Here is a 20,279-nt window from a genome sequence, read left to right as displayed (position 1 = left end):
CCACCCCCTGCCCAAGTTATCTCATTTTCTGTTTTGCTTCATTATGTTATTTCATTCTTACGTTGCAGCTTGTGTTAAATGCATCACTTCATGGCATCCAATTAGAGAATCCTTAGATAAGCATGACTTGGCCTGCCTACATAAAAATTTCTTCAAAATCTAGCTAGATTCCTTTTCCTATCTGCAACTAAGCCCACCAGAGCTCCTTGGATTAACTCGTGGACTGTAACATAACAAAACAGAGCTTTATTCTCCATTACTAAATCTGGTCTCTACTTTGAAGTTAACCAAATTCCATCTTTGGTTAGATTCTTTACTGTAGTCTCAAAGTAATCAATAGGAGATACTCCCCACCCTCACTCCCCGACCCTTTTTACTCATACCAGAGGTATCAGTGACAAAACCTGGCAATTATTTATATTTAGTATTTATATAAAATGAAGGCAAAAAGAAGCATAATAAATCACATGAGAGCTATGTATAATTAGAAGAGTTTGCTACAGGGAAACTCAGAGTGTCCTTTTTTCTTTGTAAACCAGCAATCTTTATTTTACTTACCACTTTCAGTGATTACCACCCCATGAAAGCATTTGGGGTGATAGAAATGGTAATATTCTTGAACATAAATGTAAAAGCTTAATGCTATTTGGGATACAAAGACATTTGAATGATGATGTATATTTGAAAGCATTTGAACAGGAAACTAAGACACTATACAGACTTCTAGGAAAAACAAATGGTAGATTAGACACATCTGATTTTGCAACTTCCTTAAAAAACCCACTAAAGTGAACAGTTTTTTTCCTTTAAGGAATAACCCTATGAGTAAAAAAGGAAAATAGAAATACTAACAAGCTTGTGATAGCTGGGAAAAGCTGGATAGATGAGGCAACAAGCTGAGCAGAACTGAAAAAGCTAAATCCTAAAGTAGTGGTGGAGAAAACTAGAAACAAACCTAATTCTAATCCCAACAAAAATCCCCAAAGATCTCAGGAATCTGTGGTCTCAAATAGTTCTAAAGCAGAGCCAATATGCACTTGTTACAAGTTTGTCTAAGAAGTTGTTAATTACCTAGTTCACTTCTTCCCCTCCCCCGACTCCTGCTATAACATCAACACTGTGAATAGGAAATAACCAGCTAGGCGATTTATCTGCTTATTCTCTGGAGAATTCTCTGGAGAGGGTAAAGACAGAGGATCTCTAAATCAGTGGACTACAGGTCCAGTTGAGGGGAGAGGTGCCAAATAGAAAGTAGGAGAATTAAATAAGCATGCATGTTTGTTGCTGGAACCCTTTCCTTATTTGATTCCTAGAATACTGGAGTCAAGCCTTTATCTTCCAGGCAGGAGGCTGGAAAAGTCGTCCAGCCCAGGAAGAACGATCTAGATGTACTGAAACTCCCAAGTTCTCCAACAATATGGCCCAACCAGATCATTTGCTCCCTCACTACTAATAAACAACCAAGAGTTAACCAGATAGCTGAGGAAAACATTTAATGTAAAAGAGAAGACAACTTGAAGGAAAAATAAAACACTATGTAAGATACTTGAGGGACTTGATGTGCACTCAGTCATGTCTGACAATTTGCGACCCCACAAACCACAACTGCCAGCCTTGTCTGTCCTTGGGATTCTCTAAGGCAGGAATACTGGAGTGGGTTGCCATTTCCTTTCCACCATGTAAGATAGGGAAAAAAGATGACCCCAAAAAATGACCTTTTCATTATAGGGGACTGGAAAGCAAAAGCAGGAAGTCAAGAAACACCTGGAGAAATAGACAAATTTGGCCTTGGAGTATGGAATGAAGCAGGGCAAAGGCTAATAGAGTTTTGCCAAGAGAACCCACTGGGCATAGCAAACACCTTTTTCCAACAACACAAGAGAAGACTCTACACATGGACATCACCAGATGGTCAACACTGAAATCAGATTGATCATATTCTTTGCAGCCAAAGATGGAGAAGCTCTATACAGTCAGCAAAAATAAGACCAGGAGCTGACTGTGTGTCAGATCATGAACTCCTTATTGCCAAATTCAGACTGAAATTGAAGAAAGTAGGGAAAACCACTAGACCATTCAGGTATGACCTAAATCAAATCCCTTACGATTATACAATGGAAGTGAAAAATAGATTTAAGGAACTAGATCTGATAGAGTGCCTGATGAGCTATGGACGGAGGTTTGTGACATTGTACAGGAGACAGGGATCAAGACCATTGCCAAGAAAAAGAAATTCAAAAAAGCAAAATGGCTGTCTGAGGAGGAGCTGTGAAAAGAAGAGAAGCAAAAAGGAAAGGAAAAAAGGAAAGATATACCTGTTTGAATGCAGAGTTCCAAAGAAGAGCAAGGAGAGATAAGAAAGCCTTCCTCAGTGATCAGTGCAAAGAAATCGAGGAAGACAGTAGAATGGGAAAGACTAGAGATCTCTTCAAGAAAATTAGAGATACCAAGGGAAGATTTCATGCAAAGATGGGTTAAATAAGGGATAGAAATGGTATGGACCTAACAGAAGCAGAAGGTATTAAGAAGAGGTGGCAAGAATACACAGAAGAACTGTACAAAAAAGATCTTCATGACCCAGATAATCACGATGGTGTGATCACTCACCTAGAGCCAGACATCCTGGAATGAGAAGTCAAGTGGGCCTTAGGAAGCATCACTATCAACAAAGCTAGTGGAGGTGATAGAATTCCAGTTAAGCTATTTCAAATCCTGAAAGATGATGCTGTGAAAATGCTGCATTCAATATGCCAGCAAATTTGGAACACTCAGCAGTGGCCACAGGACTGGAAAAAGTCAGTTGTCATTCCATTCCCAAAGAAAGGCAATGCCAAAGAATGCTCAAACTACCACACAATTGCACTCATCTCACACACTAGTAAAGTAATGCTCAAAATTCTCCAAGCCAGGCTTCAACAAAATATGAACTGGGAACTTCCAGATGTTCAAGCTGGTTTTAGGAAAGGCAGAGGAACCAGAGATCAAATTGCCAACATCCGCTGGATCATGGAAAAAGCAAGAGAGTTCCAGAAAAACATCTATTTCTGCTTTATTGACTGTGCCAAAGCCTTTGACTGTGTGGATCACAATAAACTGTGGAAAATTCTGAGAGAGATAGGAATACCAGACCACCTGACCTGCCTCTTGAGAAATCTGTATGCAGGTCAGGAAGCAACAGTTAGAACTGGACATGGAACAGCATACTGGTTCCAAATAGGAAAAGGAGTACATCAAGACTGTATATTGTCACCCTGCTTATTTAACTTATATGCAGAGTACATCATGAGAAATGCTGGGCTGGAAGAAGCACAAGCTGGAATCAGGATTGCTGGGAGAAATATCAATGACCTCAGATATGCAGATGACACCACCCTTATGGTAGAAAGTGAAGAGGAGCTAAAAAGTCTCTTGATGAAAGTGAAAGAGGAGAGCGAAAAAGTTGGCCTAAAGCTCAATATTCAGAAAACTAAGATCGTGGCATCCAGTCCCATCACTTCATGGGAAATAGATGGAGAAACAGTGGAAGCAGTGTCAGACTATTTTTGGGGGCTCTGAAATAACAGTAGATGGTGACTGCAGCCATGAAATTAAAAGACGTTTACTCCTTGGAAGGAAAGTTATGACCAACCTAGATAGTATATTAAAAAGCAGAGATATTACTCTGCCAACAAAAGTCCATCTAGTTAAGGCTATGGTTTTTCCAGTGGTCATGTATGGATGTGAGAGTTGGACTGTGAAGAAAGCTGAGTGCTGAAGAATTGATGCTTTTGAACTGTGGTGTTGGAGAAGACTCTTGAGAGTCCCTTGGACTGCAAGGAGATCCAACCAGTCCATCCTAAAGGAGATCAGTCCTGGGTGTTCATTGTAAGGACTGATGCTGAAGCTGAAACTCAAATACTTTGGCCACCTCATGTGAAGAGTTGACTCATTGGAAAATACTGATGCTGGGAGGGATTGGGGGCAGGAGGAGAAGGGGACAACAGAGGATGAGATGGCTGGATGACATCACCGACTGGATGGATATGGGTTTGGGTGTACTCCGGGAGTTGGTGATAGACAGGGAGGCCGTGGGTGCTGTGATTCACGGGGTCACAAAGAGTCGGACACGACTGAGTGACTGAACTGAACTGAACTGAAGTAGAAATCTGTATACAGAAAACTAAACACATAAAAACTTACACACACATACACACATATTATTAATTCCACATAAAAGAAAATTTGTGCCACCAAAGAGATGGTCACTTACACATATTATGTAGAAAAATGGAGGAAAACATCGCAGATTGGATGTGTTGAATGTGGGTATCTTTAGGGATGAAGTAATGGCAGGAAAAGGTAAGGTGGGATTATTGGTGTTTCATTAAAAAAAAACAAACCCTTGTAGAAGTATTTATATTTTTACTACAACAAGCACAGATAATTTTGATAAAAATTAACAGGGGCAGAAGGAGGAAGGGGCTTTAAGGAGGACAGTAAGTACAGAATAAAACATGAACTGTGTACCCATGGCCCTTTGGAAACTACTGGATAATTCTGAATGGTTTATTCTGTCTTTTCACTGAAACTGAAGCAACCTTTGGTAGTTTGATGAGGGGAGGCTCTGTTTCTCACATGAAGGTCACTGAAAGACCTAAGAAAATTAAAGAACTGTAGGCTTAGATGAAGGCATGTATTCAAATATTTGGAGATTATTTATTGCAAAATAGTTAAAGGCAATTTGCATTGAGGTACTAATACTGGGGCCTACAATTATAGAGTTGTACAGGAAGATATTGTTATCTTGATAAACTATGCCACAGGGAAAAATAATTTTTTCTGTTTTCTGAATTTTCCACACTGGGATTAGGACATAGTCAGTTCTCAATAAATATGTGTTGACTAAATAAAGAAACTGTAAAAATACCTCATAAAGGTTAAAATACCTCATAAACATGAGAGAAATCTGAGGTACATTAGACCAAGGAAATTAAAGTGATTTAAATCTGAGTTAAAAATGTAGAGAGTGGTCATGAAATCTCATCAGAAATTATTAAAAAGCTATTGTTCCTTGTTCTAGTAGCAACTGTTTTGAAAAATCCTTTTACTACATAATAAGATTTAAGGCCACCTTTGAAGTCTTTGGAACTTAATTGAACTTGCTTTGCTGAGTACACTAATTTCTTCTTTTGTAAAGAACTGAACTACAGTGGGTTTTGTTTTTGGCCATGCAGCACGACTTGTAGGATCTTAGTTCCCCAACCAGGGATTCAGCTTGGGCCGCAGCCAAGAAAGCACCAAGTTCTAACTACTAGACTGCCAGGGAATTCCCAAACTACAGTTGATTCACAGTGTTTCAGGTATATAGCAAAGTGATTCAGTTTTACACACACACACACAAATATATATACATATGTTTAATCACTAAGTCAAATCTGACTCTTTTGTAACCCCATGGACTGACTGTAGCCTGCCAGACTCCTCTGTTCATGGGATTTCCCAGGCAAGAATATTGGAGTGGGTTGCCATTTCATTCCCCAGGGGATCTTCGCCACCCAGGGATAGAACTCACATCTCCTACATTGGCAGGTGGATTCTTTACCACTGAGCCACCTTGGAAGCCCCATGAATCTTAGTAGGATTCTCTATATTGGCTTGATCCCTGGTTGGGGAACCAAGATCCTGCATGCCTTGTGGCCAAAAACAGCAACAGCAACTACAAAATGCAAAACAAAACACTGTTTGAACCCTAAAGGTATAAAATAAAGAGATGACTTTCATAAAAATAAGACCATGATAATTAATACTCTAAATTCTTAGAGGGATAGCCTGTCTTTGTTTTATTTTCTAAGACTGAGTAGGGAGTGAAGGAGGCAGGGCCATCTAGTCTCAACCTTAGGATACTTGTTTGAAGAGGAAAACTAGGGTCCATGTGCATTTATTTACCAGAGGATAATAATTTCTGTATTTCTCCAGTGATATTTGTCTTAGAAATGGTACAAAAACATAACATATACACACTATTACATATAAAATACATAAACAGCAAGGACCTACTGTATAGCACAGGGAACTATACTCAATTATTTTGTAATAACCTAAAGTTATGACCAACCTAGAGAGCATATTCAAAAGCAGAGACATTACTTTGCCGACTAAGGTCCATCTAGTCAAGGCTATGGTTTTTCCAGTGGTCATGTATGGATGTGAGAGTTGGACTGTGAAGAAGGTTGAGCACCGAAGAATTGATGCTTTTGAACTGTGGTGTTGGAGAAGACTCTTGACAGTCCCTTGGACTGCAAGGAGATCCAACCAGTCCATTCTGAAGGAGATCAACCCTGGGATTTCTTTGGAAGGAATGATGCTAAAGCTGAAACTCCAGTACTTTGGCCACCTCATGTGAAGAGTTGACTCATTGGAAAAGACTCTGATGCTGGGAGGGATTGGGGGCAGGAGGAGGAAGGGACGACAGAGGATGTGATGGCTGCATGGCATCACTGACTCGATGGATGTGAGTCTGAGTGAACTCCAGGAGATGGTGATGGACAGGGAGGCCTGGCGTGCTGCGATTCATGGGGTCGCAAAGAGTCGGACACGACTGAGCGACTGAACTGAACTGAACTGATAATATAAAAAAATCTGAAAAAGAACATATGTGTGTGTGTGAATCACTTTGCTGTATACCTGAAACTAATACAACATTGTAAATCAACTATACTTCAATAAAAAATAAATTGATTTAAAGATGGTACAAACAAAAGCAGTCATTTTCTGTCAAAAGAAAAAAAGCTGTGCAAACATAAGTTTTGGTGAATATGTTACTAATTCCTCTTGAATTTTAATTGGTTCTAGGTTTTGACTTCACTCCCACTTACACTACTCCAGGTGAATTAGCCAGAAGTTTGCAGCTGCTTTTCCTGTTTCACCTTTTATCAGGCATAGAGAAGATAGTGGAAAACTAGAGGTTTTATATGATTGTAGAACCAAATTAAGGTTGTCATTGTAATAGCTCCCCACAATAATTCATAAATTTTATAGAAATATAAATGGAAGTTTTGATTGGCTACATTTATAGCTGTAGGGTCTTCAAAGATACATTCTGAGTGTCTTGAATGCTGTTTCAGTTATTGTAAAAATATCTGCCAAAAAAGAAGATTATTAAAAAATAGAAATGGCCAATAGAACTTCAAGGATGATCTTTTTGTCTTAAGTCTTCCGCATCAGAATGTGAGATATTTATTTGTTGAAAGATGTGTTGTTTCTTCCCTTGACAATGTGATTGTTATGAATTTCCAACAATGCTAATGTTTTAGCCAAAAGTGAAACAGGTTTGTTTAATGTTTTGTCTTGTTTGTTTTTTTTAAACCGCTTATAATCTTGGAATAACATCAGATAAACTGTCTAAAAAAACAAAAAATAAAGCCAGTTACTTGGGGCTAATGAGAAGAGCTCATATTATGATATATTAGATACAAAGTGCTTAGATCTTCCAGGCAACTTACTAAGACAATTTTCCTTCAAGAAAATTAGAGTATTGAGTGGGGCAGGGTGGGAGGAGTGGGGCAGAAATTGGATAAATGTGATCAAAAGTTATCTTATAAATTCTAGTTATAAGATAAATAAGTACTAAGGGTGTCAGCATGATAAATAACACTGCTCTACATTATATATATGAAAGCTGTTAAGACAGTAAATCTTGAATTATCATAGGGAAAAATATTTTTTAAATTTCTTTAATGTATCTATCCCCTTCGTGGATCACAGCTTTGTTGTGGCAAAGGGGCTTGCATAACCCAATGAAGCTGTTAAGTCATGCCATATGGGGCCACCCAACATGGATGGGTCATAGTGAAGAATTCTGACAAAATGTGGCCTACTGGAGAAGAAAATGACAACCCACTCCAGTATTCTTTCCTTGAGAACCTCATGAACAGTATGAAAAGGAAAAAATAGATGACACTGGAAGATGAGTTCCAAGGCCAGAAGGTATCCAATATGCTACTGGGGAAGAGTGGAGGGCAATTACTAATAGCTCCAGAAAGAATAAAGAGACTGGGCCAAAGTGGAAATGTCGATCGGTTGTGGATGTGTCTGGTGGTGAAAGTAAAGTTCAATGCTATAAATAACAATATTGCATAGGAACCTGGAATGTTAGGTCCTTGAATCAAGTTTGGTAAATTGGATGTGGTCAAGTAGGGAATGGAAATATTGAGTATCGACATATTAGGAATCAGTGAACTAAGGTGGCTGGGAATGGGTAAATTTAGTTCAGATGACCATTATATTGACTACTGTTGGCAAGAATCCCTTAGAAGAAAACAGCCTGAAATACAGTACTTGGGTGCATCCTCAAAAATGACAGAATGATCTTGGTTCGTTTTGAAGGCAAACCATTCCACATCACAGTAATCCAAGTCTATGCCTCAACCACTGAGAAAAATGGTTGAAGAAGCTGAAGAATCAATGGAGAAATTCATCAGTTCTATGAAGACCTACAAGGCCTTCTAGAACTAACACCAAAATGACAAAAATATTTAGAGGTTTTAACAAATGTTATTGCTTTCCTGCTAATTTCTTTACGTGTTATAAATATTTAAGGCAAAAATGATCACATGGTCTTGTGGGGCTAGATGTAATATATGTGAACATAGATGTAGTATATTTGAGCTATAGGAAAAGCAGGGAGGTTGCAAATGGACTTAATATGGTTGCAAGGTTTCTGCATTTTATATGAACTAGTACAATATTAACTCTAGATTGCGAAAAGTTAAGGATGTATACTATAATCGTTGAGTACCCAGTAAGAAAATACAGAGATATAACTGAAAAGCCAATTTAGGAGCTTCCCTGATGGTCTAGTGGTTGAGAATCTGCCTGCTGATGCAGGGGTCATGAGTCTGATCCCTGGTCTGGGAAATTCCCACATGTTGCAGAGGAACTAAGCCACATGTGCCACAGTGACAGAGCCAGTGCTCTAGAGCCCATGAGCCACAATTACTGAGCATCCGAGCTGTGACTACTGAAGCCCATGAGCCTACAGCGTGTGTTCTGCAACAAGGGAACCCACTGCAATAAGAAGCCCATGCACCGCAAGAAAGAGTAACCCTCCCCACCACCCCACCAACTAGCCACAAGGTCTGTGTGCAGCAATGAGGACCCAGAAGAACCAAAAATAAAGAAAGAAAAAAATAAAAACCAGAACTTCCCTGGTGGTGCAGTTGTTAAGACTCTGTACTCCCAATGCAGTGGGCCCAAGTTCGATTCCTGGTCAGGAAAATAGATAGCACATGCCTCAACTAAGAGTTTGCCTGCCACAGCTAAGACCTGGTTCAGCCAATTAAAGAAATACATAAATAAATATTCTTTAAAAAAGCCAGTGTTTTGTTCCATTGCTAAGTCATGTCCAACTCTGCTACCCCATGGATTGCAACATACCAGGCTCTCTAGTCCTTCACTGTCTCCTGGACTTTGCTCAAACTCATGTCCATGGAGTTAGTGATGCTGTCCAACCATCTCATCTTCTGCCAGCCCCTATTCCTCCTGCCTTTAATCTTTCCCAACATCAGAGTCTTTTCCAATGAGTTGGCTCTTCATATCAGGTGGCCAAAGTATTAGAGCTCCAGCTTCAGCACCAGTCCTTACAAAGAATATTCAGGACTGATTTCCTTTAGGATTGACTGGTTTGATCTCCTTGAAGTCCAGGGGATTCTCAAGAGTTCTTAGCCATCACAATTCAAAAGCAGCAATTCTTCAGTGCTCAGCCTTCTTTATGGTTCAACTTTCATATCTGTACATGACTACTGGAAAAATCGTAGCTTTGATTATACAGACCTTTGTTGGCAGAGTGATGTCTCTGCTTTTGAATATGTTGTCTAGGTTTGTCATAGCTTTCCTTCCAAGGAGCAAGTGTCTTTTAATTTCAAGGCTGTAGTCACCATCTGCAGTGATTTCGAAGCCAAGGGGAGGAAAAAAGCCAAGAGATAAATGAATATAGAGTTCTAAAAAAACTTTTTTTTTTTTTTGAAATAACTAAAAAGAAGGCAGGAAAGTAGAAACAGGACAAAAAACAGAACAAAACAAAACAAACCCAACAAAAAACCCAGCAGGGACAAACAAAAAACAAATAAAGAAATAGTGGACCTAAATCCTACTGTTCAACTATTACATCAAATATTAGTGAACTAACACGCTATATACATACCTCCCCCCACCCCCCACACTTAAGGGTTAAAGGTGTAAGTTCATTTTTGGAGTTGTTTGATTCATATTTTTGAAAAAAACTTCTTTGGATTGCTCCTTTAGTACACAGATATAGAGTAAGGAAGGATCTACCCATTGTGCCATTATTAACACTCTGATCCCAGCCCAATAACAACTAGCCCTCGATCACAGGTTTACATCCTGGGTAAACTTCTGTGGTCAGCAACCAGCAAGAGCTGGGCCAAGAAGAGGTGGGCCACATGGGTAGCCAGCATCTTGGTCTCAGGTCTCCCTGGACAGAGTACTAACCAAGAAGAAAGTGACACTGCCTTCCGTTTTTAAAAAAGCACCAGTTTGTTTCCTAGAAATCCATCTCTATAAGTACTTTATATGGTATACCCATCATGCCATGATTATAGGCAAGAGAGAATCAAAGAGACACACTAAACAGTGAGCAGGAAAACAGAATTGTTGAAACAGAGAAGGGTTGATTTTTGAAAAGGGGTAGTTCAAATAAACCTGGGGTCAGGTATCAGGCTTAATCTTATAAATTGGGTGGTCACAACCAAATAGTGTGTTGATAACCAGGGAGTGTGTCAGACATAACCGACACATAATATGTGCCATGATACTGTCTTGGGTCTTTTTTTATACACATTACCTCCCTTACTATTGGAGAAAGTGAAAGTGAAGTCGCTTAGTCATGTCCGACTCTTTGCAACTCCATGGACTGTAGCCTACCAGGCTCCTCTGTCCAAGGGATTTTCCAGGCAATAGTACTGGAGTGGATTGCCATTTCCTTCTCCAGGGGATCTTCCCAACCCAGGGATCGAACCCGGGTCTCCCGCATTGTAGACGGACGCTTAACCATCTGAGCCACTAGGGAAGTCCTACTATTGGAGAAGGAGGTGGCAACTCACTCCAGTATTCTTGCCTAGAAAATTCCATGCATAGAGGATACAGCCCATGGGATCGCAGAGGGTCGGATACGACTGAGCAACTGAGCACCTTACTATAATCCTATAATGAACTTATTATTACACTGATCTAATAAATGAGGGAAATAATGTTCAGGAAGAGTAAGAGATTTGCTTTTCTTCATGGAAACATAGCTGCTAAGAGACTGAGCTGGGTGTTCTGACTTCAACTCCTTCACTCTTTATGAAATAGCATACCTGTCTCAAGAGTCAGGAGACTTAAGTTTAGGGCAGCTCATTAGAGTCAAGGGATTAGGGAAACTGGACTTGAAGTTAATTCCAGTTCATCTAGAGGGCTTCTCAGTCTTCCTGTGGGGCAAGGGTTGGTTCTGGGGTTCTGCGTGCCTGGCCTATGAAGAATAGTAGGTGAGTCCTGATAAGAGGAAGCAAGTAGATTCATCTGCTTAGAGATACTGACCGTGCCTTGAGGCGGAATCGCGGTGGCCCAGAGCTGCTGTATACAGAAACAGACCCCAGAGCTTGGATGCGCCTTTAGGGAGTGTTTTGTCCACCGACTTAAACAAACTATCCAAGCCAAAGAACACAAGCCACTGTTGAAACAGAAGGACAAGTACATTCCTTGAGATTATACCTAAAGGGAAGACAAGAAGAAAGGAAAGTGGGGATGTTCCCAGGCCTTTGATCTTGTCTACCTGCCACAGGCCTCTCCTCCCCCTCCGAGAGACTTCCTGAGGCAGGAAGTGGTGACATCACCCTGGTTTGTCAGCAGCCTCCTGCTCTGAGTCATCAGGATTGCTGGCATAGTTCTCCAGGAGATCTCCAAGCAGATAATTTGCTCCCCTTGTAGGGCCTTGGCAACGTGCTGAGCAACAAATCGTTCTGTGAGCTGCCAGACTTCCATTCCCAAGTGGGGTTTCCTCCTTGGAATGCCACTCAGGGTCCTTACAAAGAGCATCTCCAAACTTTTACTTCACATCATCCCATAGTAACTAACTGGAAGTGGGGGTTGTTAGTCATCAAAATAGACAATGGAATGAATTACAGTGAATTTTAGCCATTTCCCCATGTGGAACATGAACATGCGTTCCAATAATTATTATTTTAACCAATGTGTAGGAAAATATCTTTCTATATAAATGGGTGCCCCGGATGATTGTTTCTGTAGGACAGATCTCTAGATGTGGATTGGAGGGGTCATTTAATTTAAATAGGGCAAGTAAAAACAACACAAACACGAGCATTTGTGTTGCTTTAATTTATCCCATTTAAAGCCTTTTGTCAAGGAAATTTGCAAATAAATATAAAAGTAGAGAGAAAAGTATAATGAACATCCATTCCTCATTCATCTAGGTTTCACAATGATCAATTCAGAAACTCTTAATTTACTTTTTCCCTTGCTTTCTCTCTCCTTATTATTTTTTGGCCATACTCCAGGCTCATGAAATATTAGTTCCCCGCCCAGGAACAGAACCCATGCCCTTGGCAGTGAAAGTGCAAGGTCCTAAACACTGGACTGCCAGGGAATTATTGCCTTTAGATTATTTTAAAGCAAATTTCAGGCATTGTATCATTTCATTTGTAACTATTTCAGTATGCTCACTTCAAGTTGATTTTTGTGTGTGTTTTTTCTTAATATGTATATTTTGTAGAAGTATAGTTGATTTACAGTGTTTCAGGTGCACAGCAAGATGATTCAGCTATACATATATTATTTTTGAGATTATTTTCCATTATAGCTTATTACGAGATGTTGACTATAGATCCCTGTGCTATGCAGTAGACCTTTGTTGCTTGTTGCCTATTTTTTTTAAATTAGAAATCTAGCATTCTAGTCATACTAAGTCAAACAAGTGGAATCAAAAGCTGATTATTATTTAAGAAAAACATAACCACAACATGATCTTAGCATCTCAAAAATGAATAATTCTTTAACATCATCCAGATATGTCATTTTAAATCTGAATAGGTTCTCAAAAATTGTCCTTCAAAAAACAAACAAAAAAATTCCTCGTTGACCCTTCCACCATCAGTGCTGCAGAATTCTGGGAGGACAGGCAGGGTACAAGGAAGGAACTTGCATTAGCCAATGTTGAAATGTGAAGAGCGACACCAAGAAATGGCACTGTGGTAAGAGCGGAAGTTGAACCCACCAGTGGTCTCTGAGCTCTCTTCATACATTTCACTGCCTTAAAGGACGGTCTTGAATAGCAGACAACATCAAAAGGCAGCTGTGCTTTTCTCAGAATAAAACAGCTGAACTAAACAACCAAAACCAAACAGCTGTACTGCCTTTGGATTTAGTGTTACATTAAAATTAGATGTTTTCTTTTCTCTGCCTTTTTTTTTTTCTAGAAAGAAACAATTGAAGAGTTGTATTTCAGACATAAATGTTATGTTCAAATCATGTGTGCACACAGCCTACAGTACTTCCATAGTTATTATGGAAATTTGACTGATAACATTGTCACACATAAACTTAGACCCTCTCTGTTGTTTTCATTATTCAATACTACTTAATTATTTAGAATTTGCCTGTGTACAGTGACCACTATTTATGATCCAGAAGTGGAAGCTCAAATGCAAATGTTTATGTTATTTGTAAAAAATATGAAAAAATTTCATGGAATTGAAACAGCTTAAACTTCATTTTAAAAAAGGGATTATTTATTTCCTTTATAGAAAAGTTAATTATTATCTTACAGTCTAAACTAAACGGAACAATACGGGCAAAGAACAAAACACCGTCTCAATTCTTCCTAACAATAAGCCTGAAAAAAGTGAAAGTATCAGTTGGTCAGTAGTGTCTGACTCTTTTCGACTCCATGAGCTGTAGCCTGCCAGAATAAGCCTATAATCATCCCCCCACCCCCCAAATAGGTGATACCTTTCATTAAATTTTGCATTACAAAATATGACATGCTGATAGTAGAAATATGATCAAGCTGAAAGAAGAAACTAAACATATCTATGGTTGCACTATTTATTCTTCAGAGATAACATGGTATCCATGCTAGTCATTGTCACATCCTGCCATTCATAAACCCATTTCCAAACTTAAAGGGTTATATCATCGATTCTCGTCGGTAATCTGCTTTGTTTTCTACTTGTGTTATGGCAATTTTTCCATGTCATTAATTATTTTCATGATGTAATTTACAAAGTTCCACAAAAGTGTTTTTAATCTTTTTCTCCCTGTGAGTGTATTTTGGGTGTGAGGTTCTTTAGAAGCAGAGAAGAGGAAACTGACTGGAGACCAATGCTTTTCAAATTATGTGTGATAAAGGACAGTTTTTCAAATTTCCAATCTATTGTGAGATTGATACTTTAAAAAATATGGTAAAGTAAGAGAAATGAAATATGAATTTAAAAAACCATTTTCAAGAAAATATTAAATATTTAAAAGAAAAATAAAATCAAAGTATAAAAGATCCAGTTCAAACTTTTTAATATTAGATGTGACAAATATTACTTTGTGAAATGGTCATACAAATTTCAGAGTGTTTATTCTCAATATTTTTGTTGATATTATCACAGACTAGTGGCAGTTCCATTGTCTCCATTTTGATTACATTGCTTTAGACCTTCCTAAGAACATGACCACACCACCATGGCTATCCTGGTTATTAAGATCAACCCTGAATATTCCTTGGAAGGACTGATGCTGAAAATGAAGCTACAATACTTTGACCACCTGATGCAAAGAGCTGACTCACTGGAAAAGCTCCTGATGCTGGGAAAAATTGAGGATAGGATGAGAAGGGGGCAACGGATGAGATGGTTGCATGGCATCACCGATTCAACAGACATGAGTTTGAGCAAACTCCGGGAGATAGTGAAGGACAGGAAAGCCTGGTGTGCTGTAGTCCATAGGGTCGCAAACAGTCGGACATGACTGAGCGACTGAACAACAAGAAGAACGTTAAGTAAATGGTTCTCTTTATCAATAATCAAGGGTAGAAAAGTTAAATCATCATTTTAATTTGCTATTGGAGAGTAGAGCCAACAATCTTCAACTCTCTCCCATATTCCACACACAGGAAGGCCAGAAGGGACCTTGGGGTGTTTTAGTGAATGGTCACGGGAGTGTCATTCCTTGGGCTTCCCCTACACACAGTCTTGGCCCCACACCCATGAAACACAGAGTGTGCAAGAAACCTATCTTTCTATCTTTCCTCTACCACACTATCCTTTGAGACTGATTCCAGACTGTTCTCTGGATAAGCCAACCAAAGAAATGGCCCACATAGCTCTTGCTTTTAATATGATTGATCCTTTTAAGCAGCTTTACTGAGGTGTAATGGAGAAGGCAATGGCAACCCACTCCAGTACTCTTGCCTGGAAAATCCCATGGATGGAGGAGCCTGGTAGGCTGCAGTTCATGAGATCGCAAGGAGTTGGACACAACTGAGCGACTTCACTTTCACTTTTCAATTTCATGCACTGGAGAAGGAAATGGCAACTCACTCCAGTGTTCTTGCCTGGAGAATCCCAGGGACAGGGGAGCCTGGTGGGCTGCTGTCTATGGGGTCGCATAGAGTCAGACATGAGTGAAGCGACTTAGCAGCAGCAGCGGCAGCATTGAGGTATAACTGATAGACAATAAACTGCACATACTTAAAGCATACAATTTGAAGTGTTGACACACACACACACACACACACACACATATATATGTAGCCTTAATATAGCCTAATGCAAGTCCTTTCTCAAATTTATGCTTTTCAAATATATATATATATATATATACACACACACATCTTTGAAACCATCTCCAAATCAAAGTAGTGAAGATATCCATCACCCAGTCTTTTCATGCCCCATTAAAGTTCTTGTCTCTGCCCCTCCTGCCTCCTTCCCTCTCCCAGGCAATCATAGATTTGTTTTCTGTCAGTACATTCTTCTTCACATTAAAAAATATATATATATATATTTACTTATTTTTATTTATTTATTTGACTGTACTGGGATCTTACTTATGGCATGTGGGATCTAGTTCCCTGACCAGGGATCAAACCCAGACCCCCTGCATTGGGAGCCCAGAATCTTAGCCACTGGACCAGCAGGGAAGTCCCTCTTTGCATTTTTAAGAGTTTTATATAAACTAAACCATACTGTACATACTAGTTTTTGTCCAGCTTCTTTTAAGTATTTTTAATATATATATTATAGAATTTGAAATACAGTCACGTGGCATAAGAGTGAATGCTTCAGTCCTTTTAATGCCAAGTAGTAGATCATCTTGTGGCTCAAACATGGTTTGATTGTCCGCTCTTTGTTGAAAGACATTTGGTGGTTACAATGCTGTATGTCAATTATAGCTCAATAAAACTGGAAGAAAAAAATACTGTTTTCTTATTATTGTGTTGAGGTCTTAATACAGCCTAATGCAAATCTTTTCTCAGATTTATGCTTTACAAATTTTTCTCTCATTCAGTGTCTGCTCTGGCCACAGGGTCTGTGTAAGTCTGTGTCCTAATCTTATAAGAACATGAATCATGTTGGATTAGGGGGTCACCTGAATGACTTCAGCTAACCTTAATTACATCTTTTTAGACTTTGTCTCCAAATATAGTCATGGTCTGAGGTACTGGGAGTTAGGACGTCAGCATATGAATTTTGGAGGGACACAATTTATCTCAAAACAACCACCTAATTGAACAGCGGAACTATTCAGAATTCAGGACTCTATTTCAAATCCATTCAACACTGGTAACTCAATGGAAGATTCTTCAGGTGAATTTCAAATACTGATATATTATTTACGGAACATGGATTCTCTCTAGCAGTTCCAATTACGTGATGTTGGCCATAACTACCTCACCAATGAGTGAGATTTTCCCTGAAAAAACCTCTGTGAATCATGAGTCATTCTCTCCTTTTGTTAGCTGCTGAGCTCTGAAAGAGGTGAAGCAACACCTTTTCAGGTGTAAAATGGAGATAATAGCAGTATTTGCCTTATAAGGTTACTGTGAGGATTCAAAGAGACAATTTACATAAAGCCATTAGAATAGTGCCTAGCACTTAGGGTTTAAAATGTTAGCTGCTATTATTTATTCATCATATACATGCTAAATTCTGCCTTCACATTAAGCATCGGGCATGATGATGTGGCAGAGGCAAAGATAAATCAGTCACAGGTACAGTACCAAGTAAATGATGAATCTATTTGTAGTATCAATAACTACCAGTTATTGGACTTCCCCTGTGGTGCAGGGGCTAAGGTTCTGTGCTCCCAATGCAGGGGACCAGGGTTTGATCCCTGGCTGGGGAACCTGATCCCACATACTGGGACTAAATATTCCACAAGCCACAACTAAAACCAGTGCAGTCAAAATAAATAATAAATAAATATTAACTTTCAGTTACTAAGGGACTGCTGAGGATCAACTCCTATGCTAGGTGATGTACATTGATTATTTCACTTATTTTCCAAAAATATCTTGCAAAATAAGTCATACTTGTCCCACTTTATAGGTATGGAAACTAAAACTCCTTGAGGTAACCAAAGTCCCATAGGTCAGCTATTTAGTTGTGGATGTCAGCTTTACCCCAGCCTGTCTGATGCCCAAGTTCTGTTCCCTTTTCTGTGAGTTTGTGGTCCCCGGAGACACATTGCACATGCATCAGGAAATATATATACTACAGGGGAAAAAAATGCCATGAGCCTTAGGAGAGATATTGATTGTTGTAGGCATTCGAACAGCAGGAGAGATTTCCCTTCCGGGTTTTAGGGAAAACCCACAGGAGAGATATCATTTGGGCTGAATCGGCCTGGGTGGAATTGGCAGGGCTGGGGGATGGCAACATTCTTGGATATAAGAACAAAACCATACAACAGGAAACTGTGGTTTTTAAATGAGGAACAAGAGGGTGTTTAGTTTGACTAGAATGATGTGGGAAGCCCTCATCAGCTCCGGCTTGAACTACTGCCCCTTTGTTCTGCCCCTAACTTGCTGTCGGCCTCATCTTTCGGTGGACTTGGTCCCCCCGATCTTCTCCACATTACTGGGTGATGGACGACATTTCTAAATCTGATCATGTGACTCCGCTGCATGAAGTTTTCTGTCTCCCTACCACCAACAGGAGAGATAGCTAAACTTCAGAACCATCATGCTGTGTCTCTTACTTACTGCCTAGTTATGTGTGCGTGCATGCTAAGTCACTCCAATCCTGTTCAACTCTGCCCGCCAGGCTCCTCTGTCCATGGGATTCTCCAGGCAAGAATACTGGAGGGGGTTGCCATGCCCTCCTCCAGGGGATCTTTCCGACCCAGGGATTGAACCTGCATCTCCTGTGGCTCCTGCATTGCAGGCAGATTCCCTATCACTGCGCCACCTGGAAAGCCCACTGCCTAGTCATACTGGCTTATATTTCCCCACATTGCGGGATCACCTGCAATACTGAACCCCAACCGGTAGAAACTGCTGCATTCCCTAACACCATCCTGGTCTTCACATGTGCAGTTTTTCTTTTCCTTTCTTATCCACCTGGAAAATTCTACTTTCATTCTTTGGTTTCAGCTCTTAAAATGCCTCCCCTGAAGTCTTTCCAGATTATCCTCCATCTCCTCCACCAGGCAGACTTGGCCCATCTTTTTAAGCACCCATTGCATTGGGCGTATGATCATCAAATGATTATTTTATTATGGGGATTATGTTACTTAGATGTTTTTCCATTTTTTACATTTAAAGACACAGCAAACGCTGTGTCTTATTTTCTCTTTCGCATTCTCAAAGTTCAGTAAGTAGCAAGAATTTGCATTTATTTTATACCCCTTAAATGAATGAATGAATGCATGCGTGAATACTGGGACTACATTAGTAAGGAATACTGAGGCTAGATCTTTAGGGATCTAGATGGTAAGTTTAGGGATCTAGATGGGGGGTCGCAAGCAGTTGGACACAACTGAGTGTCTTTCACTTTCTTTCTTCATGTGCTCCATTATTCATGTTTTTCTGTGAAATGAGATTGCAATGAACAAGTGTTAATTCCTGTGGCTGTTATTAGAGGTTTTCACTTTGTTGTGCTCCTTCAGGACAGGGACTAGAGCACACAGGGAGATCCTTGAATCCCTGGCATCTTGCACAGAACTTGGCAGATGGGTGTTCAATGCCTGTTTGTTGAAAAAAAAGAAAAAAATCCTCCCAATATTGCCACGTTTAGGTTAATGACTCTGTCGCTATTTCCACATTCTTAAAACTTCTCTGGTCTTCTCCATTCAGACAAACAAAACCTTTCTTTCTGATGCTTTAATAGTGCCCTTTCTACAGCCTCTTTAGGTCTATTTGTTTTACCAATCTGTATTCTTGCTCAGTCGTGTTTGACTCTTTGAGACCCCATGGACTATAGCTCACCAGTTTTTGTCCATGAAATTTTCCTAGCAAGAATACTGGAGTGGGTTTCCATTTCCTCCTCCAGGAGCTCTTCCTGACTCAGGGAGGGAACCCGCGTCTCCTGCTTCTCCTGCATTAGCAGGCGGATTCTTTACCAATGAAGCACCTGGGAAACTCATACCAAATATTATATTTATTTCTTTAAACCAAGAAAGCCCATTAGCTTTTCCAGCTGAGTTCAACTCCTTGTCTTTTTCTGCCCACTTTCGACTGCCCTGCTGAGAACCACTTTGATTCAGTGGCCAAGAGTTAAATGAGGTGCTTGAAAACCATTCCTGGCAGGTTGTGGGTCCTTGGAGGAGGTAAAGTCTTGACTTTCTTAGTAAATTTCCTTCTAGGTCCCTGGTTCCTCTATCTGGAAGAATGTCATGATCAGGGAAACTAGTTAAACATCAACATTCCTGATACCATTTCAATGTCACTGACTCAGAATTTGAAGCGGCAGGTGGCTGAGGACAACAGGACACTGAGGGATCTGAATTTGAAGTGTCCAGGTGATTGTGATATTCAGAGAGGTAGTCGAAACCCTCGGTGTAACTCTCTTCTCAGGTAGGCAAAGGGGTTGGGGAAAAGGACACGGTGGGGGTTGGGGGAGGGGAGGAATGACTCTGTCTAGGTTTGACTCTGCTCTCAAAGGTTTCCATTTCTAGTTTTGTATCTATAGTCTGTTTTCTTTCATGCTTTTCAAGATTAACAGGTAGACGGAATCTAGAGGTTCCAGAACTCGCTACTATATTTCTATTAGAAGCAGGAATTTCCATGAAGACTA

Source organism: Capra hircus, chromosome 12 (genome assembly GCF_001704415.2).
Source record: "Capra hircus breed San Clemente chromosome 12, ASM170441v1, whole genome shotgun sequence".
NCBI classification, from domain to species: domain Eukaryota; kingdom Metazoa; phylum Chordata; class Mammalia; order Artiodactyla; family Bovidae; genus Capra; species Capra hircus.
This window is presented reverse-complemented; position numbering follows the sequence as displayed.